General features: G+C 47.3%; 1 long non-coding RNA gene across 1 annotated transcript in view; it reads left to right on the top strand.

The window, feature by feature from the left end:
* The window catches only part of LOC116790292, a 28,979-nt gene extending 8,540 nt beyond the window's left edge, over nucleotides 1-20,439 (top strand). The window contains exons 2-5 of the long non-coding RNA XR_004358303.1: nucleotides 14,481-14,565; nucleotides 15,022-15,137; nucleotides 18,679-18,788; nucleotides 20,344-20,439. This is a non-coding gene — a long non-coding RNA (uncharacterized LOC116790292). The remainder of the gene's footprint in view (nucleotides 1-14,480; nucleotides 14,566-15,021; nucleotides 15,138-18,678; nucleotides 18,789-20,343) is intronic.
* The last annotated feature ends 5,355 nt before the right edge of the window (nucleotides 20,440-25,794 follow it).

Raw genomic sequence — 25,794 nt, 5'->3', positions numbered from 1 at the left:
GGGCACACCATGCTGGGGGCTGGCAAGCCAGGACGACATGCTTTGCCCTTCCTTAGCCTCCCTCCAGTGAATCCTGGCAGGGGGAAAGGCTCTGGCTGAAGGTGTGTGCAGGAAAAGCTCAGGGTTTGCAGGGAGTCGCTGGCAGAACAGCTTAGCAAACCCATGGATGCCAAGGACGTGCGCAGCCAAAAATGCATTAAAATAACTGACTGTCCGTGTGATCTGAACTGGAAAAGAATCTTTGATTTATTTTAAATAATCAGCTTTTTCTGCACTCTGAGAGGTTAATTCTTCTTGGTTAATCAGGATGTGTCAATCTGATAACCAAGTGCAGGCCTAACACCAAACTTGTGGGTTTAAATTTAAAGTGTCTTAGAAAATAACAAATATGCTTTATCTGAAAGAATTACATGCTCCAGTACAGCTGTTTATAGGCATCTCCTTCAGGAAAAGCTGCATCAACACTTTTTTTCCCCACTTTTTTATCTTCTTATGATCTTTATCAAGTTGCTTTTGGAGGGAAATTGAAATTCTCTTGATGCAGAAAATAGGCCAAAAGGAAAAAAAAAAAACCCAACAAAATAGTCAAGGAGAAATGCTAAACTCGGTGAGGAAGTGGTGCTGCCTTCTCCCAGGCAAAGATGTTTTGTGTTTTCAGCTCCCCAGTTTGTTAAACAAAGGCTGCATTGCTTGTGCTTGTGCTTAAGAAATCAGTCCCAGCTCTTCTGGGCTTTCCTCCTTGTGTGTCCTCAAAGCTTTACAAACCAAGCTCTTGTTCAGGAGCCAGACTTCCAGTTTCTCTCTCAAAACAAGTGGGAGAGGCAGAGGTCGACAGGATGCCACAGCCATTTTCCAGCTGCTTTCTCAGCGCTGCAGTGAGCTGGCTAAACAAGCTGGAATTCAGGGGGAATATGGGGCACCTATAAGAAAATATATGGTTGCTGGAAGATGATTTTAACCGGCTCTTGTTGCACTTACTGAAGGAGCAATTTTCTCCAGGTCACTGATTTGACTTTCTTTAACACTCTACTAACAAACATACGTTATTACTTTCTCTTTTTTTAATCGATTTTCACTCATTTAAACTGGGGAAGCATCAGCCTCATATAGGCCACCATTACTTTAATCTTTATTTATATAATTTTTTTATAAGATTTTTAATTTGTGTGGGATGGCTGTGCAGCTCAGAGGAGCCTCTGGTCGTGCCCCTCTCTGGGGGATCCACATAGCCCTGCCCAGGGGGACTGTGCTTTCAGGGTTGTGAGCTCGGGGTTGGTTTTTGTTGCACTCAGCTGCTCTGGAGTAATTTGGAAAAGAGGAAAGGCATTTTTCCAAGCAGGCCCTGAGGGGTTTTCAGTCCAAAAGAATTACCAGGACCTCACCCCGTGCCAAGGGCCTTCATCCCCAGGGACATGCTGCATTTTTCTGTCTCACTGAGGGTAAAGAAAGCTCAGCTTACCCTCGGCTCCCATCACAGCTGTGGGACCAATTCCCCTCCGAGTCAGCTTTTCCCTCGTGATCCTCCAGCACAGCCAGGCAGGAAGCAAAAATGTGGTGCCAGACAGAGCTTTTAGTTTTTGATTTAACCCCAAAGCGATGGCAGGGCTTTCCTGGCGTGGGAGCTGTAGACAGAAGAGTCTTTTCCCTGTGGGAGTTGCATGCCCAAGAGATTTTTGTCTTGGGTCCATCTTCTTTGGAGCCACACAGGATCTGACCAAGGCTTTTCCTGCAGCTGCACAGTGTGGATTCTCCACTGCCTGCAACTGTAGTTGTATTCCCAGGTCTGCCTTGCCCTGTCCAGCTCAAAACTGAATCATAGAATCATCACAGAACCATGGAATGGTTTGTGTTGGAAGGACCTTAAAGGGAATATCTGGATCAAACCCCCTGCCATGGGCAGGGACACCTTCCACTAGACCAGGTTGCTCCAAGCCCCATCCAACCTGGCCTTGGGCACTTCCAGGGACGTGGGAGAAAAGGAGCAGAGCTGTATCCCAGCTATGTAAATGATGGGAGATTAGTAGGCTGGAAGGCAGAGGAAGGCATGGAGCTGCCTGGGAAGGATTACCACTCCTCATGGAGCGGCTATACCAGAGACCAGAGGAAGGGGTGCTGTAGGAGGGGGCATGAGCAGAAGACAAGATCATGGGGGATTCATTTAAACCACAGTGTCGGATCCTATAAATCTGCGGGGTTTTGCATATTTCCATATTTATATATGAAAATTCCATGAGGTGGCTTAAAGGCAACTGAAATAAAAAACAGGGCTGTCAGAGCTTGAAAACTACCGGCAAATCTCTAACAGACCATTTAATACAAATGTATGGGCTTGAGGAAGCTGCAAGCGGGTGGAGGATTCGTGCCCTGGGGGTGCCTTGCCTGGCCCCACGTTGGTCCCCACGTGCTGTGAGTGCACTGGTGCCTCGGGTCACTGCAACTCTGCTGGCCAGGAGGGTGTGGAGAGAAGGGGCCTTTCAGCCCGGCTCACATCACACGAGGGATGTGGGGCTGCTGGCCCTTCCCTCAGGTGCTTTCTCACTGTCCTGTGTGTGCCCTGATGGTTTGGGAGCAGCAGCAAGTTAATCTTCATGGCTGCTGGCTCGTGGTACCCCAAAGCTGCGAGCTGCAGGATAAGCAGCGCTGCCAGTGATGCTGGAGCCGGGGCTGAGAGAGCATTTCACACCCCACAGGGGCTGTGGTTGTGTGCAGGCTGTTTGCCTTCCTGGCGGAGACCGACTCCCTCTCCTGTGAGCCTGTGCCCTTTTCCTTCCTGAGCTTCAGTTATCGGTCAGAATAAGAATTCTCCAAACCACTGGTCTGAATCACCCTCGCTGACCTTCTGCTGCTTAGTGAGTCTCTTCCCATGGATTAATTTAAAGAAGCATCGCAGGGATTTATGCTTTGTGCCCAGCATGGGGCCTGAGTGGGTAGAGTGGCCCTCCAGGGTTGAAAACACGCTCATTAGATTACCCTGCATATGTCTGTGCTGCTTTTTGGATGCCTCTAGACATCATCCTCCTTGTCCCACCTTGAGTACCTGCTCTGTGCTCTTTTACTGTAGGACCTCAACCCTTTCTGGTCTCCCTGAGTCAGTCCCAAACCTGTGCAGCCCCAAAACTCAGTGCAGCATACTGTAACTCTCAGGTCTGGCCTGAAGATTGATAGAATCATAAAATAATTTGGAAGGGACTTTTAAAGGCCATCTAGTCCAATCCCCCTGTTATGGACAGGGACATCTTCCATTAGACCAGGTTTCTCAAAGCCCCATCCAACCTGGCCTTGAATATTCCCAGGGACGGAGCATCCACCACCTCTCTGGGAAAACTCTTCTAGTGTTTCACCACCCTCATGGCAAAAAATGTGCACCAAAAGTCTCTAAAGAGAAATTCCTGCTTTCTGCATGCAAGGACAAGAGTGAGCCTCCGCCTTCTCTGAGTCTCCTGTCATTCAGGGCTTTTCTCCCCCTCTTCAGCCCCACAACAGTAGCTGGAGGCCACAGCCACATCATTCCATCTGAAGTCTCCAAATCAAAAGGAAATAATTAGTGGAGGACGAGAAAGCTCGGACCAAAATAAGCTGTCAACAAGAAGAAGGTGCTAATGTGTCTGTCATCCCCGTTCCCTCCTGGCCGGCCCCCAGAGGTGGGAGGCTCTGACGGAGAGGAGGGTGTTGGTGCTCGCCTGTCAGCCATGGCTGTCTCCAGACATCAGCTCTCCTCTTGTGAAGACACATCCCGCTCTCAGGCCAGCTCCTGCCGCTGTCCCCTGCTCGTGGCTGGGAGGGATTCGCTCCACGGGCAGCCTGGACGTCAATGCTGCGACTTCCCCGCACAAGCGCTTTCAGCTCGGGTTTTATCTGCTCCTGTGGACGCCTAAAATCGATTTGTGTCCTAACAGTGCCTATTTCTCTTCATTACAGAGAGACAGGTGTGTGGAATGAGTAGCTCAGATGTAGGTGTCTGCAGTTATTAAGTTAAGCAAGACGAATCCCAGTGTCAGCATTTCCCTTGGCTTTGCTTAGGGGTTTGCTCCTTCTCCTGCAAGACTCCTCATGGTGACTTTGGCACCAGGTGACATTCTTGGGAGTCTTTTTGGGTATTTTTCTGCCTGAGATGTGACATTGCTTCCCAGGGGGAGGCAAACTCTGAGGCTGTGTTTTTGCAGCAGTCCCACATTGTGGCTTCCTCCTGTGGAGCTCTTTGCCATGGGATAAATTCTTTACCATTGATTCAAAGAGCATGTAGGGTATTGACATTTCAGGATGTTGCCTGTCATGAGTCTCTTGAGAGGGTGAAGAACAAAACCTTGCCTGGGTGACCGTTTTCGGTGACAAAACACACTTTAGTTATTTCATTCATAGAATCTGAGAATGGTTTGGGTTGGAAAGGACCTTAAAGACCATCCTGCTGCCTGGGGCAGTAAGACACCTTTTACTAGACCAGGCTGCTCCAAGCTCCATCCAACCTGGCCTTGATCCTTACTAATTTTTGGGCTGAGGACTAAGCTCTCACTGTTTGAAAGTGCTTCTTGCAGTGTCCTTCCTTTGCCTTGATGAGCAAACAACATCACACGTGATTGCATCTCTAAGGGATCTTTAACCAGATGCTTCTCCCTGGTTTATCTTGAATGTCGCTGCTGGCTGAAGTGCTTTGGGGTGATCCTGTTTTGTCAGGCTGGAAGATGATACTCCATGGAGGTCTCCTCCTCCTTCTACCCCCATCCCTGTGATGCTGCTTTAATGGGACACGTGGGACGACTTAACCCTATAGGAAAAGGACACCCCAATCTTCAGCAAGACTTTTGTCCATCATTTCTCTGCAGGGCTAATGATTTCTGAGGAAAAAGGGGGATCCCTGCAAGTAACAGTGGCCTAAAATACCCTGTGAGGGTGTACACTGAGGCAATTCAGGCCTTGGTGTGTTCTTGGGCTCTATCAGGCTTATGGCAGCATCTCTCACCTCCTTGTGGGGATTGCTCCCATGTGCTGCTGCCTTACTCCCTGCGTGTCCTCCAGCACCCATCCCTTTTCCCTCTACCCAGCATTAGAGGGCGGTCAAAGGAAACCTTCCCTTTCCTCCTGCTCCCCCAGCTCTGTGGGCTCCCAGCCAGCACCCGCACCCACCCCGAGGGCAGAGGGCTGACCTCAAAGCAGGACCCTTTGCCTTGCCCTCACCCTTTCTCCAGCGTTTCTGGCTGTGTTTCACCAGTCAAAGCCACTTGTGGTTTTGTAGCTGACATTTGGGATAGAGCATCTGATGAATCCTGCGTGCGGTTTCTCCCCTGCCTCGCCCTCCATCTCCTCCTAATTGACATCCCCGAATCTTGTCTCCGTTTGACAAATCAGGCTACTTACTCTAAGTGATGACATATATAAATATTGCAGGCATTCGTTTTACGTCTGGATACCCTGATAATAAAAGCTATCAGAATCTCTTCCCCCTGCCCGTGCATAGCAATTACTACCAAAGGCTTCACTCCTCCATCACCGGAGCAGGATGTGGAATTGTGGCTGTGACAGCAAGTTTTCCCTCTTGCATTGATGGAACGTGGGTTTGGGCTGTAAACCAGCTTTTTTTTTTGAGCCTGACGCAGCAGCAGTGCGGTGAAACCTGTGGGTACGTAGCTGGGGGATCTTGCAGGAGCCCTTTTGCTCGCAAAATCCTGGGTGCCTGTGTCCCCTCTGGTGGAACCTTGGTGTCTGGAGTGGCCGTGGCGGGCGGCAGCAGGTGCCATCGCAGGTTTAGGGTGAGGTTTGGTACTCGTGGGTGCTGTCCCTGTGCCTTCCTCGAATCCGCTGGGCGCTGAGGAAGCCAGCACCCATCCAGGCTCTGCTCCTCACCCTCGCTAACACATTGGTGGCTCTCCTGGGTTGAGGCTGTCAAATTGCAGGGTATTATTTTTAGCCTGGTTTCCCGAGGAAAAGAAGCTTATGCGATTGTACTGTCTGTCAGTGCTTTTCCTCCCACCAGCCTCCTCTTAACAAGTTTTGAACCCCCTGTCAGATTCACCGGGAGGGATCGAGAGCTCCGAGACGCGACGTTCCTGCACGTTTCCCTGCAAATTAGCAGCTGGGGCCACCTTCCCAAGGGGGGCAGGGATGAGGGGAAGATGAGGCTGGGTGGGGACAGGAGGAGGTGCTGGGGAAGGTGCGAGGCAAGCGGCTGGGAACAGGCTCCTCTGAATACCTCAAATACAGATATTAAGTGCTCATGCCTTAATTGAAGTTAATTTCTGGGAGACGCGTTTTATTACAAAAGATTTCTCCAGCTCAGGCGTGTCCACACCATCTGCTTGGAGTTGGTGGTGGCAAAGCCTTCGACCCTGCCAGCAGTGGGGGCCGGCCGCGAGGATCGGCCCTTCTTGGGAGGAAGGACAAGCTCCACAGAAAAGCCTCTTTTCTCCCTTCCTGCCATTTAGCCGAGGTTATTACTGACAGTAATTTATTAATTTTTTTAAGAGCCAAGTGCTGCTGCTGGCAGGAAAAGGCACAGAGCTTCATCTCCTATGATTTCCCCTCCATCGGGAGGTTGGGCAGGCTGTTCCTCCTCCTTTGTCCAGCTATTTGTTTTCATCAAGTTTTCAGGAACATAAGAGTTTGCAATTCCTACCCTGTGTCAAAACTGGGGGAAAGTTATTAAATGGTGGCTTGGCTGAGCTGGACCTGTGTGCACACACACACAGAGGAGCTCCTGCTCCTTAGGAAACTGGTCTTAATGAGAGACAGCTCCTATTAATGCTTTGCTTACTTTTTCGGCCGAGGTCTTTGCTGGGAATGGAATTTTTATGGGAAATCTTAAACCAAACAATGATGCTAATAAGCTGTAATCAAAACCAGGGAGGGAAGGGACCTGCTTCTTTCTCATCCCACAGCCCTTCCCGAGATTTCAAAAGAAGAGCTTTTTCTACAGCAAGAAAAAACCAAGATACTTTTGAATTATTGGGGTTTTTTAACCAGAAGGTGAGAGTGAAACTCCCAGGATTGGTTTATTGCTGGGGCCTCGCTGGGAATGTTAGAGACAGAGAGGTACAAATCCCTGCTTTGAAGGGCTTGAATCTGAGCCATCTGCATCCCTGGCCAGTACCCAACATACCAGGTTATTTGTGCTTTGTGAAGCTCCATTTTTCTTATTTTCTTCCTTTTATTTTGGTTTCTTTTTTTAACCGCTGACAACTCCACGATGACGCTGAAAAATCTCTGCACTGGGTGAATAAATGTATCATGTGAAATGGCTTTTTTCCCCTCTCTGTGTGAGATCCTGGGTTTGGCAAGTTGACATTCTCTGACTAAAACCCATTTTGTCTCAATTTCTGACCATTCTTGCTCACAGTGAGTGGGTTTTGCCCATAAACACAGAAGTTGCTCGGTAAAGCTGAGTAATTCTCCTTTTAGAGGCCTTTGCTGCTGTCTTCTTCCTCAAACAGCCACCTGGAGAGGATTATTGTCACATATTTTGATGTAGAACCTAAACCTGTCTCTTGATTTACTCAGGAGAGATCCAAATGCACTTAGAACAAGCCCAGGATTCCTCATGAAATGTTCGCCTGCTTAAAGAAGGCTTTTAAAAAACCCCTTTATTAATTAAAAAAATAGAAGGAAAAGCCTTTTTTCCCACTTTATGCAATGATGGATATTTTTCTGTGTGCAAAATTTGGATAAAAGGGGCTGAACTTCTAATTACATTACCTAAGGAGGCTTAATAATGTTTGCCTGCAGTATCTTGTCGTGAATATTCACCAGAGGCAATTCAGTTTAATTTCTGTTGAAATCCCTTTACTTCATCCCTTACTGCTTTCCAAAGACCTTGTAGGGCTGCCTGAGGAAGGAGAAACTGTGGGTTTGGGTTCCAGCAGCGACAGTTGTTGCATTGGAGAGGGATGATAAACACATGGATTTGGAGATGCTGTGTGACCTCCTGTGCTGGCAGAGCATAGGACCATCTTATATTCTATATGTTCCTCAGTGTTTTGCTTTTCTGAGGTAGCTGTTGATACCTGTATTCTTGTGAAGTCTTCTCAGAGTGAGTGAGAGGTACTTAACTCCAGACTAAGCTTGGCTGGCTCAGCTGCCACAAGGACCAGCGCTCCCTGGACAATCTCCAATCAATCCATCTGATTTAAGCCCAGGGGGGTTATTTCTGAGCATCTGTAAAACACAAAGCCTAGAAGGCCTTAAATGACATTTCTGGGCTCTGGGAGAAGCCCTGCCATGGGATGGGAAGTGTCTCTTGCGGCTGGTGGGGGACTCACCTGCTCCTGGTGAAGTGGGCGATGAGGTGCCCATGAAACGACTGTGCCTCAGGATATGATCCCTTGGAGGTGTTCTTCACCAGCAGGTAACAGGTTTTTCTCTCTCTCTTGGGCATACTTTGAGTTGTAGATGCCTCTTTACAATCCCACTGTGTCAGGGCCCCCATATCTGTTCTAAGCTAAGCCACTTCACAAGCTAAGCCATACAGGTGGTTCTTCTCATTTGTCTTCTCCACTGATTTTCCACCCTTGCCACTGATCTTTTAAACCTGGCCTTGGATTTCGCAGCATTGAATGTCATTTCACATCCATCAATCTGGTTCCCAAGGTCATAATTTCCTTCCAAACGATGCCAAAACTCTTTGTTTTGTGTTGTTTTGCCTCCGAAGGAGTGAGTTTGATGAGTGTTGGTCCCCTGTTGTTAAGGAAGCGTTGAATGTGAGTGGTGACTGAACAGCCTGCTCAGCAAAATCCCTCCAAACTGCCTCCTTTTTTGGTATTATCTATTATAATCCTTTTATTTTTTTAGGCAAAGCATTTCTTTGATTCATAATTCTTATCGTAATGTTCCCCTCCTACAGTTTAACTAATCATTTGCCCATGTGGCACAATATCAAATGCGTTTCTGAAGTCCAGATGGTCAAGCTCTCTCACAAAAGACAAAGATTGGCTTTTGTCTAAAAAAAAAAAAAATAAAAAAATAAAAACTGTTATCTCCCAGAAAAATATATTTACCAGGCTCGCCTGACTGAATCCATCTGCGTGAAATCCAGCTTGTTTTACCCGTTTCCTTAGTTTTTTGCCTTGGTTTCTCAAGCAGAGGCTGCCGCTCAGACCAACCTGTAGCTGCCCTCCCACCCCAGCCTTAAATATTCCCTCATCTTTAATCTTACATCCTCCTCTCCTCCTGCTCCCCCTTGTTAGGTTAGTTTAAAATAATCTGTGGAGAAAGGAGTCTCTGGGCAGTGAGGCAGTGCCACTGCAGTGATTATTTCCACTACAGTAAAGGTTGAAAACCGGTTACAATTATCACTCCTAGTTTTACATGCTAATGGGGTTTGCCTCGGGGGGATTAAGTTAACTATTCTGTCATGCAGGTGAGTGTTTTGTTTTGCTCCTTTGAACCATCCTTTCTCAGGCTGTCAGGGAGAGGAAGATAAAGGCTGCCATCCTCCCATATCCGGCTTTCCAAAGCCCCAGCCACGGATTTACCTCCACAGCAGCTCGCGCTGGAGAGATTAATTTGGGCTTGTTTCAAGGTCATCTCAGGTGCATCTTTTTGTTGAATGTGCTTGCCCCTCTGGAGAAGTGCAGATCCTTTTTTAAATTCTTCCAGGCGATAGAGCTGTGGATCAAGGGAAACTGGGAGAAAATAAGCTTGGACATTTCAAGAAAATATAAATAGTCTTGACCCAGACTCTCTGTGTGGCATGAAGGGGGTGAAGCTCTCAGGCTGTCACTGTACAGATTCCCAGGCTGAAGGCAAAGAGCTGCTCTAGTCAGAATTTTCCACCTAATTTTTCATTTTGACAGAAAATATCAGTGTGAAATGTACTTTTTTTTTTTTTTTTTTTTTTTTTTTGGATAGGACTCTGTTCAAACCATTCCTCCTGACTCCTTGTGAATGGGGCCAGTGTCAGCTCCCATGCTGCCCACCTGAAAACTGAGGGTTTCACACAAATTTAGGAGATGAAGTCACTGCTTTTTTTATACAAAGTGGAGAACTCCATCAGTGCCATAAGAGCATCAGTCCTTGACAGCAGGCAGCTAATTAGGGCAGTAGACCACCATGGACAAGAAGCCTTCATATCTCTGCCTACTTTGCCAGTGCAGAAGACATTGAAATCTCTATGGATGTGCTTAATCTGGGTTAAACTGGGTGGCAGCTGGGTTCCACTGAGCAGAAACAGCCCAAAGCAAGACCAAACCAGGGCCTTGAAGGGGAGGTTTAGATTTGATATTAGGTAGAAGTTCTTCATGGAAGGGGTGGTCAGGCGCTGGAACAGGGAAGTGGTGGAGTTACCATCCCTGGAAGTGTTCAGAAAACTAGTGGATATGGCACCTGAGAATTTTAGTGGTGAACACCTTGGTGGTACTGGGTTGATGGTTGAACTCGATGATCTTAGAGGTCCTTTCCAGCCTTCATGATTCCATGATTCTATAAAAGAGGAAAACCTGAGACGGGTTGTAATTTTAGGGAGAAATGACCATTGTTTTGCTATAGCAAAGTGATCTAAAGCTTTCAGTGGTGATGGGAGACCAGGCTAATACAGCCAGGGAGCAGCACAACAAATGACAGTGAAAGATTTTTTTCCTCCACTGCAAAACTCGGGTCCATTTCCATGCCTGAAAGGAGTAGGAGATTTAAGTTTTGCATTGCTCTAGGTCTCTCTGGGAAGAGAAAGACCTGCAGTCCCTGAAGAGTTGTGTTCTGCAAATGTCCATCTCCTAAGTCCATTCCTACCTGAGTCAGGATTACCTTAAACACCCCTGGGTAACCATTCCTCTTACCCCTTTAACAGCTGGTGGAGAAAGGACCAGACACTGGTTTTCTGTTGACTCTGCGGGGAGGCTGTAGCTTAAGGAGATGATTAAAACGAAATAAATCCCCAGTGAATTAATTGAAAGGGTCAATGTCTGTAGTTAATCAGTTAAAATTGCCTATGGTTATCCAGCTGTGTCTTTCATGTCAGCTAGAAGATGCTGGTGAGGCAGGAGCCATCTAATAATACGGATTTGTTTGGTGGGTTTTCTTTTTTCCCTCCCCACTGGCAAGTGGTTTTTCAGTGGACACATGGACAACTATGCTTTTGACGTTTATCCAAGGTCTAGTTTTGCCTCTATTCCTCCTTGCTGCTTTTTTTCTGCCCCTCATAGTTAGGTGGTGGTTGGAGTAGCTTAATGACACATTTTCAGCACTGATTTTGGTGGTGACAGTTATTAACAGTTTCACGATAAGAAACAGGTGTTCCAGCATGGTCCATCAGGCAGGAGAAGAACAATGCCTCCCCAATGTCATTGTTCATGATGTATTCACTGAATGATGGCTTTTTTTTTTTTAATGGGGGTTTTATTCAACCTCACAGGTAGCATTTACTGTTTAGTATGCAGGCTTTGGGCAAGCTAGTGGAGTGGAAAACCTTTTAATTTCTTTTTAATGCAAACATAGATCTTGCAAGACCTTGTCAAGCGATTAGAATGGGCACAGGCTCTTGCTGATGTCTCTCAGCATCACCTGGTGGTCCCCTGCAAGAAAATCCCAGGTATTTCCCACGGGATTTGTGGCTCAAGGGACAGGTCCAAGCCTGAAGGAATTGGGGTGACTCTCCTATTTTGCAGTGAGGAGCCACACCTGGGATGGTTTGGGCAGAAAACATCATTAGTATAATAGGGGCATTGCAACAGCTCCTGGGCTCTGCCACCAATTCCCATGTTTTCCCATGGATGGGTGGGAAAGGAACAATGTTTTGGAGCGTGAGGCTGTTAGTTATCCTGGATACCTTTTCAGATGGGATGTGAACATGGATCCCTTGCTGGTTTGCTGATTATTTGGCTTGTGCTGTGAGATTGACTGGGGGGGCAGCTGTCCTGACACTTGGATCCCACAGTGTGCTGTGCAGGTCTCACATTCCCTGTCCATGCTCCCAGGGCTCAGAGGGAAAGAGTAACCCCACTGGCCCTTTCCCCCATGCTGTGCAGGAATTATTCCCTGAGAGAGCTGTCATTTCTGTGGTTCAGGGGGGCTGGGTATCCTGGACACACAGTAGATGCTGGAGTGGATATTGTTGGGTATCCCTTGAGGGACAACTTTCTGCATCCTTCATCTTCGCAGGAGGAACCTCTGTAGGAGATAGGAAGAGACAGAGCCCTCAGTGCTGAAGGATGCAGCAAAGGGTATCTCCTCTTCTTCCTCGTTCTCTGGGGATGCTGTGGTCCAGCTCTGACTGCAGTGCAGGGTGATGCCTGCCTGGCCTTGCTGGAGCAGCTCTGAGCCTTGAAAACAGGGCTGGGAGACACCTGTAGCCTCTCAGACCTTTATTTTGTACCACAACCTATCGATTTATCCACACCCTATTTCTTTCCTGTTGATATTTGATATCACAAAGGGGCAGGTCAGTGCAAAGGTGCTTGATAGATCCCCTTCGTCTCCAGTTAGGCAGTGCTGCCTCCCACCTCAGTCCTACTGCTTAGGAGAAAAAGCGGGAAAAAAAAAGAAGATTAATTGGTGATAAATAATGCATTTTGTTCCTACCTAAAGGCTGTTGGATCTCCATAGTCTTCATTCCTCTGGTGACAGGGAGCTTAGTGTTAATAGCTCTATGTTACCCATCATGGTGCTTAAACAGCCTCATCAGGGCCATACTCAGCCAACACATCCCTGCCAGAGGCAGGGCTTCCCATTATTACTTTCTTTCAAAAAAAAATAATAATAGTAAAAAAATTCCACTCTCCTGCGGTGAGTTTTCACAGCAATTTCTCAAAGTGAGACAATTAATGAACATTAGACATCCTTTTTTTTTTTTTTTCTGGGAAAGCAGCAATCAGAAGAGAAGATGTAGTATCCCTTTAAAATCTCCCTGTACATATGTACGTGCACACAGAGCCCCTTCAAGGCTGAGAAAAATTGGAAGTGATAGTTACCAGTATAATATTTAAATGAGTGTTAATTACCATAAACCGTTTGGATTTTAATGTCTCCTTCTGTACAGTATGTAAATCAGGGCTGGAATGGGCTTGTGAGCATTCATTGGGCCTCTGGTGTTGTGGATAAAAGGGATGTTTTCCAGTACTGGGATTTAGCCGCCTGGTTTCCATTAAAGTTAATGGGAGCGATGGGGGTGAACACTGGCCACTCTGGGGAAGGTTTCCCCTCTCATCTCAGAGACAGCCCTGCCCTGAGGACAACTTGTTCTCCTGTCTCATCCCACTCCCTACCCAGAGGCTTCCCAAGGAGGCTGATGAGATGCTGAAACGACTCAGGTTTGGATCTGGATAGAGGGATGTCTCACTGTCAGTGAGATATAGCAGCTCTTGACCATTTTATTGGGTACTAAGGGGTTTTTATGGGGTTTTAGCATCCAGACCATGAGCAAGTTAATTCCATGGTGCGTGGTTTGCTGTACCCACATCCACACTCATCCTGCCTCCATGCAGCCTAGCCTGCACCTTGAGCAAAGGGGAAGGGCCTGGAGGTCAGCAGATCTTCAGGCACCTTGATACTTCCCCAGCCCCCTTGTTGTCCTTCCTCTTTGCCCTCCACGGGGGCCTAGTTTGCCTTGCAAAGTGGTCTCATTATAAATGCATCAACTTCTGCCGGTCTCACACGCGCAGCCCTCATTTAGCCCTCCAAGCTCAATTACATCTCAGGATGTCTTGGGGTAATTAAGTAATATTAGAACGTTTTCTTTTCTATTTTTTTCCCCTTCCCTAATGCAGCTTTCAAGAGCACAAAGCCTCGGTTCTCGCCCACTGGAGCCCACTTCTCCGAGCCTCGGAGTTCTCCCTAATGTACCTCGCCATGAAGGAAGGCTAATTACATTTCTGAAGGATGTCATTAGTGTCACATTCCCGCTGGGTTCCACAGGGCTGGCACACAGCAGGAAATGCTCCCTTAGGTGTCTCTGAGCACCACCATGTGCAGTGCCACCGGCGAGGAGCAGCCGGGGCTCTGAGGGGAGCTCAGCCGGCAAAGCAGAGCTGCTTTGGGCTTTGCTGTGAGCTGTCTCGGATGCTTTGCATCCTTCATCTCCACAGCTCGTCGTGGTTTACAAATATCAACTGATTAAGCCTCTCAGAGCTCCTGTGAGATAAGTAATTGCTACTCTAATGATTGGCATTATATCTGCTCTCATCTCGAAGTGTCGGACGGTGCTTTTCGCTACAAGAGAAATAAGGAGGCAAATGTTAAGCACGCAAAAAGATAAGCGATGCTTTTGGGTTATCTGGCCATCTCACCTGCTGGCTGGTGGCCAGAAGTCTGGAGCTACCATAACAGGCACCTCTGGCACTGCTTTTGGAGGCTGTGGTCCACATGCCTCCCTCTTTTGGCTGTGTCAACCCCAATGAGCTCTACTGACTTCAGTGGAGGCTCCTCAGAGGCTTCCCCAGAGGGAAGACAAACCAGAGTTTGTCTGTTTGGGGAGCCCATTGTTTGCATCATGGATGGGATGCTGGTTTCCAAGGAAGCAAAAAGGAAATGATAGTCACACATTATTATCTTTTTTCTCTCACTAGGTGGTTCCAAGGACAACCTTATCATTTTAGTCTACCACAGCTCTCCCGTTCGGCCCTGGGCAAGGTGGCCACCAGGCTCCCACAGGTGAGTACTTCTTTCAGGGGGTACTAGAGGCTCAGAAAAGGAAGTCACACATAAATTAGAGTAAAAATTGCCATGAAAATTCTTGTTCATGTGGTGCTGTGTTGCATTTTGTTGTCCTGGAGAGATGCACTGGCTCTGTTAGTCAGGCTGGAACTTGCCGCCTCTGGAAGAGGTCGATTATCTCAGGTAGTCCCTACTCCTGTGGGGAGCCTGATGTCCTCCTCTACCTGCCTGGCTTTTTGGGACACTTCCATAAGCAGATTAGGGATGAGAATACTGCTGCTGTGGCCCAGCCTCACTGCTGATCCAAGTGGGATAGTAAGGTGTCCTAATACTCGATGCCTCCTTGACTCTGAATGGAAAGAAGGGTACATTGGAGTCCAGGGTATCTCACAAGCTTTTTTGTTTTTGATTTTTTTTTTCCCCCACTTGCAAGTAGATTTTTTTTTTTTTTAGCCAAAACAATAAGCAGAGACCAAAAGGAAGCAGAGACCTGGCTTTATATCACATAAGGACAGATGGCAAAACTTTCCTAAAGACATATGTTATGGAAAAAGGAAAACCCCTCAAAGGTGAGTCACACAGAACTTGGGTACAGCTACTGCAGTTCATTCAGGTCAAGCTGGGCTCTGCAGAACCATCTGATTTGTGGTCATTGGTGGCACCTGCCCTTGGAGGCATCACACCTGAGGCAAACAATGTGGAGCTGTCTATCCTTGGGCAATTTTGCTACAGCCCCCTGGGTTTTAGGAAAGCCGGGATCTGAAAGGCCTCTGGGTGATGAGACTGGAGTGAGCTGGCTCGCCTCCTCTCCTCTTCCATCCCTTTGGAGGGATCTCTCAGCTCTCTGCATCCACTGTGTGCTGTCTCCAGCCTTGGGTGGAAACCAGGGTGGAAGCCTGTTGTCCCTCTTTACTGAACAGGGGGATGGTGCCACCAGGAGCCCCAGTGATCCATAGCTGTGTGTGGCTGTGCAGGGATGGATGGGCCAACTGCCTTTTCCGTTTCGTGCACTGGTGTGAAATTAAAGGGATTTTGGAAAAAAAAAAAGGCTGCACTGGCAAAGCTAAGCTGCCCTGGGAAATGTTGTAGGGAGAAGCTAATTGTCCAAGGTGTGGGAATCCCAGGCTTTCCCACAGACTCTGCCTTTCCAGTTCTGGCCAAGCTGCCAGTTCTCTCTCATCTGGAAAGGGAGATGGGTGTTAATAGGGAGGCTGTGTTGAATTTGGGGGGCAAAAGTAGGATCTGGGCTGTGAGGGAACTGCTGCAGGGATGGACCAGAGCAAGCACCTGGAGGTGTGGGGCCAGTCCATGCCCCAGAAATCAGGGGAGGCTGAAGAGAAACACAGCAAGGAGATTAGTCCAGGAGAAAGGAGGAGCGAGCCACACAGAATCTGAGGCAGGGAGAAGCCTGTCTGGTAGGTGGGAGAGTCCTAAACCAGCTGATTTCTGTGCACTGTGTTCTCAGGGACCTGCTCTGCCTCTGGTCCCATCTGCGATGAACTGGCAAGGGTTTCACGCAGACCCAAACTGACATTAAACCCTGTATTTCCTGCTCACTGGTAGCTGTGTGATTTGGAAACCATTCTGCTGAAGGCAGAGTCCTGGCAGTGCCCAGTAGCAAAGGGGCAGGAGGCAGGAGCCGAAATCCTGCAGCTGATCCAGCCGCTCCGGGCGTAATGGTGCTTATCCAAAGGAGTGCTGGGACTCTGCTGTGAACACCACATGTTATTTTGGCCGTATGAACGAGAGCCGAATTTTTAAAAGGCTCCTGTAGCCTTTAATCAGCTGCAGGCCAGGGCTGTGCATGTTTCCATGCGTGTCCCATCTGTCCCAGGTCAGGAACCACAGCCCGTGGTGGCTGCAGGGGTCCTGAGGGGTGGTGACGTTTCCCAGCAGGAAAAGCAGCACCTCATCTACTGTTGAGGCAGGGAAAGTTAGAAGACAAACAAGAAACTTATCTGAGTGTATTTAGACCACTTGAGGTTGCCCACGCTCTAATAACATGTTCTACGAATTATAGAACCTAATAATTACAGCTAATAAGTCCAAACTGTGTAATTACCCTGGAGCACTTTGAGCTAGAAGGCAGAAATGAGCATGGTTGTTACACACTCGTTAGGTGATGTTGGCTTTCCCTGTTCCACATGCAAAATCCAGGAGCAGCAGAAAGTGTAGCTGCTCTTTTCTCCATCCTCATCAGTGCTGGGCGAAGGGAGGAAGACAGCTCTTTTTCCTGTTTCCTTTTCCCAGACAAACCAGCTCCAAAATCCAGTTTCTTTTCTTTAAGAGACGATTCCTGATCAGATTTTCAGATCCGGAGCGGGAGGCTCTAGAGGGGAGGTTGTGGTTATTTTTTTCTTCCCACCACTTTGCTTCCCTTCCTAATTAAAGCAGCTCTTTTGTCAGCCCCCTAATTTCTTTCCACCCTCCAGTTTTCCCAGAGAGGTTTCTTTACGTTTTCTGCCTCTAATCAATACACAATTTATATGCAATAACTTTGTCCAGAGAATAGGAAAGCAGGATCAGCATCTCTCCTGTAATTCTGGTGTGCTGTAGCCATGGACTGAAGGTCAATGCAGGCTTGACTGTGACTGGTTTTTACTGTCTTTGGGCAACTCGGCAGCAAAATGCCAGCTTTTAAAACCTCCACCCCGTGCAGGAGTGTGGATAGTGCTGTGCCACCTGCCAAACACACCGTGAAGCTTGGATTCCTTGGCAGAGCTCCCTCCTATGGTCCTGCAACCCTTTCTGGTGGAGGGAGGGGGTCCTGCAGGGCATGATGGATATCCTGACAGATGCTATTTTCCTCGATTATACAGACAGTGGGTGCTTTGATAGCAGGTGAAGCTGGTGCCTGCTCAGGGAGCGAAGAGGAGAGTTCCATTAGGTGTCCCTGGGGATGGCAAGACAATTCTGGAGAGAGAACCTGGCACTGAGGGAGCAGGCACCTCATTTAACTTGCCCCCCAGCCAGGCTCATGCTCATCTGTCTCCTGTCACTTGAGATCCTGCTGTCACCTCTTCAGCATCCCTCTGGCTGTGCCATACCCATACAGCTCCCACCAGGAAGGGACAAAAGGACAGAGAGCAGGAGGGGCAGGAGAAGACATTAGACCCAGGAAGAAGTCTCCACCCTCCACGAAACTTCGGGGGTGGATGTCATCCTCTGTGCCTGTTCATACCCCAACCCTCCCTCCCATGGACACTACCTGGGAAGAGAGGCTATATCCATTGGGAATGCCCACTTTTGGGTGTCTCACAGTGGTGGGATCAGGCAGGGATGCTCCAGTTGATGCGCTTAACAAGCAGGGAGGTGCAGACTCGCAGTCATCCAGTGTCTTATTAATCACATTTAATGTGTAGGTTGCTTTAGCGTTGATCATTTTAAAATTCCCTGTTGGAAAGGTTACCTGTGTAATTACAGGTGTAAATCTCAGGGACGTTCTTGCCAAAACAAATGGAGCGTCTCACACTCTTGGCCAGGGATGAACCCACAGAAGCCGTAAAAAGGGTGTGGAATGATGGACCAGGAAATGTTCACTCAGCTGGTGAAGAGCTGTGTAACTCTGGAGATAAATGAGGCATTTGTGTGGCTGGGAAGAGCCTTTGGAGTTGTCCCCCATTGTACAAAAGCAGGACCAGGTGTTGCTCAGGGATGTCTTGAGCACTGTTGGATACAAATTTGGGAAAGCACCACACGGTGGTGGCCCAAAGGGTCCCACAAGGGGGAGGGATCAGGCTCAGAGGGTGAGGAGTCATGAGGTGCCTCCTCCTGAAAGGTCTCAGGTGTGGGTGAGGGACCTCTGGATAACTGGTTTATGAAGCAGATCTTTTGGGAAGTGCTGATAAATACCCTCCGTTAGCAGCAGAAAGCTTCAGTCTCTTTAATCACTGACTGAAAAATCTGTGTTATTCTGTTCTGCCAGTGAAGAAAATGGAGCTGGACCTGTCTGATTGCTTGGGGTTTTTTTGATATTTGAGGTGTAAGGTCTATCAGAGCATCATTAAGTTCACATGTGCCCCTAGAAACCTGATTGTTGGGAACTGCCTCTCCTCTCCTGCAAGACATTGAAAAACCAACCTCACACCTTTCCTCCTCTTCAAATTGCAGGTGCCTCCTGCTCAGAGCAGGATGTGGAGTGATACATTCACCCTTCTTTGCATTCCCTGTCTCCTGAAGGCCACATTCATCCACTTCCCCTTTTCTGGAGAGGATGTCAGGTGAGTAGTTGGAAGGAGAGGTGCTGATTTGGGTTTTTGGTCTATGCCTGTGCTCAGCACTCAGAAGGAGGATTAGTCGTGGCTCACACTGTCAGAATAAATTAAGGCACAATGACAGCAGTATCTTAGAAGTAAAATATTCTGTATTAGAAGTAAGAAGAAATATTAAAGACTTCAGTGGTTTGGATTGTTAATTGCAGGATGTGTTAATTGCAAAGCAAGCAGCACAGCCTCTTACATAAACTCTAGTGCCCATAGCTTACATTAGAATGGCAGGAAGAGTACATGGGACATCATCTTGATGAAACCAAGGCAAACATCTAAAAACACTTAAAATACTCCTCTGGAACCATCCTCGTGTCTCTGTGGTCTCCCAGTTGGTCCCAGCCCTCTCTGAAAGCATTGCCTGGCTTTTGTATTTTACGCTTGTATTAGTTGCTTCCAACTTTCTCATCAGCCTCATCTATAAATTCAGACTGTTCTTAAATAAGACTGGTGCCGCACAAAACCATTTCTCCCATCCCTGTGCACTGTCTAATGATTATTCCCTTATCCCTTTATGTAACTGAATCAAGCCTGACACTTAAAGCACTCCCTTAAGGAAGTTATTGAATTTAACAGGGCTGAAACCAACAGGGTTCTAGAGAAATGCTCTGAAAACCTGGGCAAGAAAATATCCTTCTGATAAGTTTCTGAACCACTCTATAAAATTCTGTGGCAAGAATGAAATTCTGCAGGATTTTTTTGCCCATAAAGGCTAATTATGAGTAAATAGCCCCCATTCTTTTATTGCTGACCCTAAAACTCAGTGGATGCTGCTATCCTGATTTGTCTTTTCCAAGCAGAAGGATGTTTTGGCTCTGTTCCTTAATGATTTGTTCTCATTTGGATCCCAGGTGGAATTTTGTCTAATCCAGAGCTGTGGTATAAAGTTCTGCCTTAAATTGCTCCTTGATGGGATTCTCCTTGTGAGTTCCCTGCTTTTCCATGGCTCCAACAGTGTTGGCTGCTTGTCCATCTCTTTTTCCCCCTTTGTTTTGGACTTCCAAAGGAAGTTTAGCTTATTCATCCCATTTCAGCTCAAGGGAGTGATAGTGGATGGGAGGGGAGAGGCAGAGGGAATACAAGGCACTATGACACAGAAATGGGGCAAAAATAGTTCTCCCAGATTTTCCAATCCTTCTCCAGCCTTTCCAAGGCAGGAAAAAAAAAACCAAAACAACAAACCAGCTCTCAGGAAGAGATGTTTTTCATCAGACAAGTGGGATTACAGAGTATCCAAAGTGTTGATGCTCCAAGAGATTTTGTATTGCCTTGCCTGCTAATTCTCCCAGGAGCCTGTGCAAATATTCTTGTGAATGAGAACTCCGGAGCTCCTCCGCTGGCATTTGCAATTCCTTTTATTCACACTGACTTTTTCTTGCTGAGATTGCTCACACAAAGGGCAAATAAATATTCAAAGTGCTCATGCCTGAAATGCTCCTGCCAATGTTATGAAATGCTCTTTTTATTATTTTTTTTTCTTGGTGCATTCCAACAATTTCAATTGATGAAGCTTAAGAGAAATTCCTGCATGGAAGGGTAAGGTGACTCGATAAGGGAGGAGAAGGATCACATGGTGGTATTAATGTCACTACACACTCACCAAAGGGGAAAAAGTGCTGGCAGTGACTGGGGACATCCGGATATTAATTGAGGAGCTGAAATGAGTTCATTTAACACACAGTAAATGTTTCATCCTATTGACTTGTTTGTATGTGTGTTTTGTTTCGTGCTCTTTAACAAGAGGAGAAGGGGGAAGAAAAAAAAAGAAGCAGCCAAAATACTTGCTGTAAATAATTCAGCTCTCTCTGTTCTCTGTTTTGGAGTGTGGATACAGTGCCTGCGTTTGGAGATGTGGTTCAGGCTGTGTCTTACACTTGGCTCTCGAAGCTATACCTTAAACTTGGCTTTCAGCTCAGTCTGATGTGATCAGAGATGACATTGAGTTCTTCCTGGGACAGTGTAGGTAAAAAAGAGCTGAAAGGAGCTGTGAAATCATGGCTTGGCACAGCTGAGGGACCCAAGTGGCTCTTTGCATCAGCAGCACTAATGCATCTCCAGTCAGTCCTCAGCTTCCTCTCCCAGTACCTTGAACTGGGAAGAGCAGAACTCCCTGAGGAGACCCAGGGAGTTGTCTCAAATCCATGACATCACTCTGCATCCTTTTCTGTTGGTGGACCGAAGTCCTGGGCTGCCCAAAACCTGCTGCCTAACTGGTGTCAGCTGTTTCTTGCCATCCACCCCATGACACCAGGCACAGCTGCCTCAAGCCATCTCAGCAAAATGGCCAAGAAAATATTCACTGTGAGGAAAAATTTAAGGCTTTTTTTTCTCTAAGTAGTAGATAGAAAGTCAGTTCTATTTCTGGAATTGTTTATAAAATGACTCTTACTCAAAGAATCCTCTCTTTGAAGGATCCAGGTCTATAAGAGGCGACAGAGGTGTCTTGTTTTAGCTTGTTTGGGAGGTGGCTGGCCTTTGCAAGAAAACCCAGGGCACCCAAAATAAATCTCCCCTCTCCTATTGCACATTCCCCTCCAGATGCTGAACACATGATCTGTCACCCCAAGGCTGGATGTGTCCTAGACCATTTACCAAGTCCCTTGGTATGGAACATCTTGGCTACAGCTGGATTGTCAGAGACCACCTGAATCCCCAGTAAATCTCCATCCTGGGCTGCACCAAGAGGGTGGCAGAGGCACCAGGTATGTCTTTTGAGGTGGCAAAGCAAAAATGAGGCAGCTGGTGGCCAGCATCACACAGCCCTTAGCTGGAATGTCCTTCCTGCTGGGACCAGCAGGTCCTACCTGTGCCTTGTCCTTTCTGCTCGTCGTCAGACTGAGAGGGTTCTCTACTCCTGGCTCCATAAAACTAATGGATTATGGCAGGTGGTGGGAGGAACAGGAAAAATGGCAGCCTGGTAAGGTCTAAAGAGACTATCTGAGTAACTTAGGGTGATCTTCCCAGCATGATCAGTCAGGCCAGGTCTGGCAGGGCCACACCATTCCCTCATTACTGTGCCTACTGAGAACTCAGATGTCCGACCTCAACTATCAGTATTTCGGGTTTCCAAGGCAACCCTAGCTTTAACAGTCTTCATAATGACATCATTTGGTTGAAATGAGCATGCATGATGTTTTGATTACCACTGGAAGTATAAATTAGGTTACTCTCCCCACCCCCAGCCACTTGAAAAATAAATGCACTGGAGGGAGGGGGAGATAAAAAAAAAAAAAACCTGAGAAGAGGGTAAATGGAAAAATCAATTTTTACATTAATGGAGTCCTCGTTCAGCATTTCTTCTCTTTATAGATTTAGATAACAGTGATATCTTGGTTTCACAGAGCAAAGAAATTAATTACTTACTAATGGTGCAATTCAGAAATTAATTTATGTTGTCCATTTGAATGTGTCATTATTAATCAATTTAAAGGAAGAGGCCTGTAAGCAGCACCATCTGAAGTGACTTATGTTGCCAGAGGAGTCTTCCTGCCCCCTTCTTTCTAGAAAACACATCATTCCTGCTACCTGTGAGTTGTTGTGCCTTGAACTGCTCTGGCATCCCTGATGCAATAAAAAAAGGGCATTCCTCAGGCCTGGTGGAGGGGCCCACCCTCGATGTGTTTCCCTAGGCAGGGACCAGTGTCGGGGTGCTGCAAAGATTTTAAGGTTCTTTTTGCATTTATTTCAATTCCTGGTGTGAGGTTCAATCCTTTTTGTCCCATTAAAAAGGCAACAGACAAAAAGAGGATGCTGTCCCTGGAGGCCTTGTGGAGATGTTTTGTTGCTGAATTACCAGCACATCTTGGCCAAATCCTGGGGTTTAGCACACCATGTGCTCCCCAGCGGGGTCAGGATGGGGCAGCTGCCTTAGGAGGGTGATAATTAAATTGTCACAGATCTGATTATCTGCTTTGTACTGCTGTATTTAGATGGGAAGAGGTAATAAATTGCACAGGACTCCTTTTTCTGAGTAAGGCTGGTCCCAGGCTGGAAAGGGGAATCCCATATCATGCAGTAAATCACGAATAACCTAAAAAGCGCTCCTTGGAACCCCCAGGATTTCAGGATGTCAGTGGCCTTCCATAGCCAGGCTTTTCCCTGGCAGGCAGGAGCCTGATCTAATGGTTTACACTGTTTGTGTTATTAGTATCTCCAAAACCTTGGATCTGCCACATATTTCTGTGTGTGCTCCTTGGGGCAAAGGGCAACGCTGAGGACTTGGGAAGACAGTCTGTGTTCAAATCCCTGCTGGTGAAAGGCTGGGATAGCCATTCTTTCCTGTAAACACATGTTCTGAGAATCATGGAATGACTGGGTGGGAAGAGACCTTAAAAATCACTTAGTTCCACCCCCCTGCAGGGACACCTTTCACTATCCCAAGTTGCTCCAAGCCCCATCCAACCTGGCCTTGGACACTTCCAGGGATCCAGGGGCAGCCACAGCTTCTCTGGGCAACCTGTGCCAGGGCCTCACCACCCTCAAAGGGAAGAATTCTTTCCTAACATCCCATCTTAACCCTTCCCTCTGTCAGAGTGAAGCCATTCCCCCTTGTCCTGTCACTCCAGGTCCTTGTAAATAGTCTCTCTCCATGTTTCTTGTTGGCTGCCTTCACATTGTCCTGTTAATTTTGATGTTATCCCACTGTAAAACAGAGGGACATGAAAGCCTGCAATTTGAGAGCCTTTTGTGGTATCTGTATTTATATTTATATACATGTTATTTCTTTGCCCCCCTCCCCTTGAAGTACCACTCACATTTAACATCTGCTACAGCAATAATGCTTCTTTATTAGGTCTGGAAAAGTTTAGACATGCGCTGATGGCAAACCAAAGCCCTAATCTGGCTTAAAGGGTTTCAGATTAGTTTCACATTCTTCCTCACTGTTTTGTTTTTCGAGCCAATTACTGCCCTGCTGCCCACACCAGGCACGTTTCAGCCTGAAAGTTCTCTTTGTTGAACCAAAACACTTTCCCCGTGAAACGCCGAGCGGCGAGGGCTGGAGAGGAGTGAGTAGCAGGTTGCAGAATTAATCAAGAAATCATTTAGCACCTGTAAATAAATACTTGTATCCAAAGTCTTCGGGTTTTTTCTCTGCTTCTCCTTTGTTCTGGATAAATCCCTGGCTTCTGAGCAGGAGTGAGAGGAGAAGCAGCTGAGATTTCACTGTTTGGTTGGACACTGTGCAGGAGCAGATTAGGGAGCGTCCTCACCCTCCCTTTTGGCACCTCTGCTTGGGGATCACCAAATTCTGACAGCAGGAGGTAAGCCAGGCTGGAAGATGGTGACAACATCCCTCTGACTACCCCTGTGCTCCTGTGCCTGTGGGTGAGAACAAGACTTCGGCTCATCCTGGCTTGTGCCTTTTTGGAGCCAGAGAGAGCCAGAAGGTACCACAGCCTTTAAGTCATACCTTGAACTCCCTGAACCCATAAATAAGTGGGGTTTTTTTTGTGATTCCTGCCATGCAGCAATCCATTTCTCCCACAGTCCATAAGCTATGAGATAGCCTTGGCAGGGGGTTGACTGACTGGGCTCTGGAGGGTTTGATGTAGGAATCAAGCTTTTATTCACAGCTAAGCAAAAGCAAAAATGAAAAGGCATAAAAAATGTTTGTGCATATGGCATTCAAAATCTTTTTGCTTTCTCTGATGTAGAGATTGAGAGGGAAAGATAAACCCAAGTTAAAAACCTTGACTTTCAAATGTTTAATGCTGATCAACTCCACCTAATTTTCAGAATCCTTGCCACTTTTTAGGATGAGAGAAGAAGAGTCTGGGGCATTGGCAGCCTGAGTTTTATTAATTTCCCTTCTCTTTCCTTCTCTCCTTGTCCAATAACCACAGAATATGCTGGGTATATTATTTTCTGGTGCCCTAGACTTGCACGGAGTCGTGCCATGGTCTTTTATTTTTCTGCTGACAGCAGCTCCACAAAATGGAGCTCTAGGTCGTTGATTGCCCTCGCTGCTACAACCTGTTGAATTAATTTTAGACTTCCCTCACTCCTGAGCTATGAGTCGATGGCTCATAAAAGCCCTTGTGGGATGACCTGTGCTGCTCTAAGTCTGTCTTGTCCCCAGACTGCCACAGCATGTGGTAACTGGCCCCAAAACACACAAGAGTTACCTTCCTGCTGGGCAGCTTCTGGAGGGCTGGATCTGGTGCCATCCCTGCCAAGGGACCACAGGCCCTTTATAACCCAAAAAGCCCAGATTCTTGTGATTCTGCAGATGCCCTTATAAAACAACCCTGAAAGGGGGAGGTGGGGATGGTGTTTGCTCAGTCTTGCTTCTCTTTAGCTCTGTTATTTTCCTTTGCCCGGTGTAGAAGGATCTCACACTAATTTTCTCACCTTTGTGGTGTGTGCCACCAGTAGTCTGTGCCGCAGGGAAGGGAGCAGCATGGCTTGAATCTCTCCTCTAGAAAAGATCCAGAGACCCCTTGCACCTTCTATGTCCAGTTGGGATTCCCTTTTCCAAAACACAACCTGTGTGGCCACCTGTAATAGAGTCTCAAGGCCCTTGTACACCTACAGCTCTGGCAGCTGCCCCTTGTGTTGGGTGCAGGAGTCGTGGCTGGTGTCACACACACAAGGAAGTCAATTGTGATGTTAAATGGGGGAAAAAAGGTATTCCCAAAATTGTGGCAGCATCTTCAGTCACCTGGAGAGAAGGGAATATTGGGGAAGGGCTGCGAGCATGGGGCTGCTGCTATTCCAGCCTTCTAGCAGAAAGCCTTTGAGAGGCAGGGCAGATGCATGGAGGGTTGAGGGGGGAAGCAAAAAATAAACCACAGCAAGCCCTGCCTGGCAAACTGAGCCTGGATCAGCAAGAGCAGGAGGCTGCACCTCTTGACTCAACTTTTCTGGAGACGGCGGGAGTGGAAGTGGGTTTATGGTCCTTGTGGTCTCTCTTTGCTGTTCTCTTAAATCAAGGAGTGTCATCCTGATCGTCTCCTCATGC

This window comes from Chiroxiphia lanceolata, chromosome 8 (genome assembly GCF_009829145.1).
Source record: "Chiroxiphia lanceolata isolate bChiLan1 chromosome 8, bChiLan1.pri, whole genome shotgun sequence".
Taxonomy (NCBI): Eukaryota; Metazoa; Chordata; class Aves; order Passeriformes; family Pipridae; genus Chiroxiphia; species Chiroxiphia lanceolata.
Note: the sequence above shows the minus strand (reverse complement) of the source record. Positions and strands in the feature narration are given on the sequence as shown.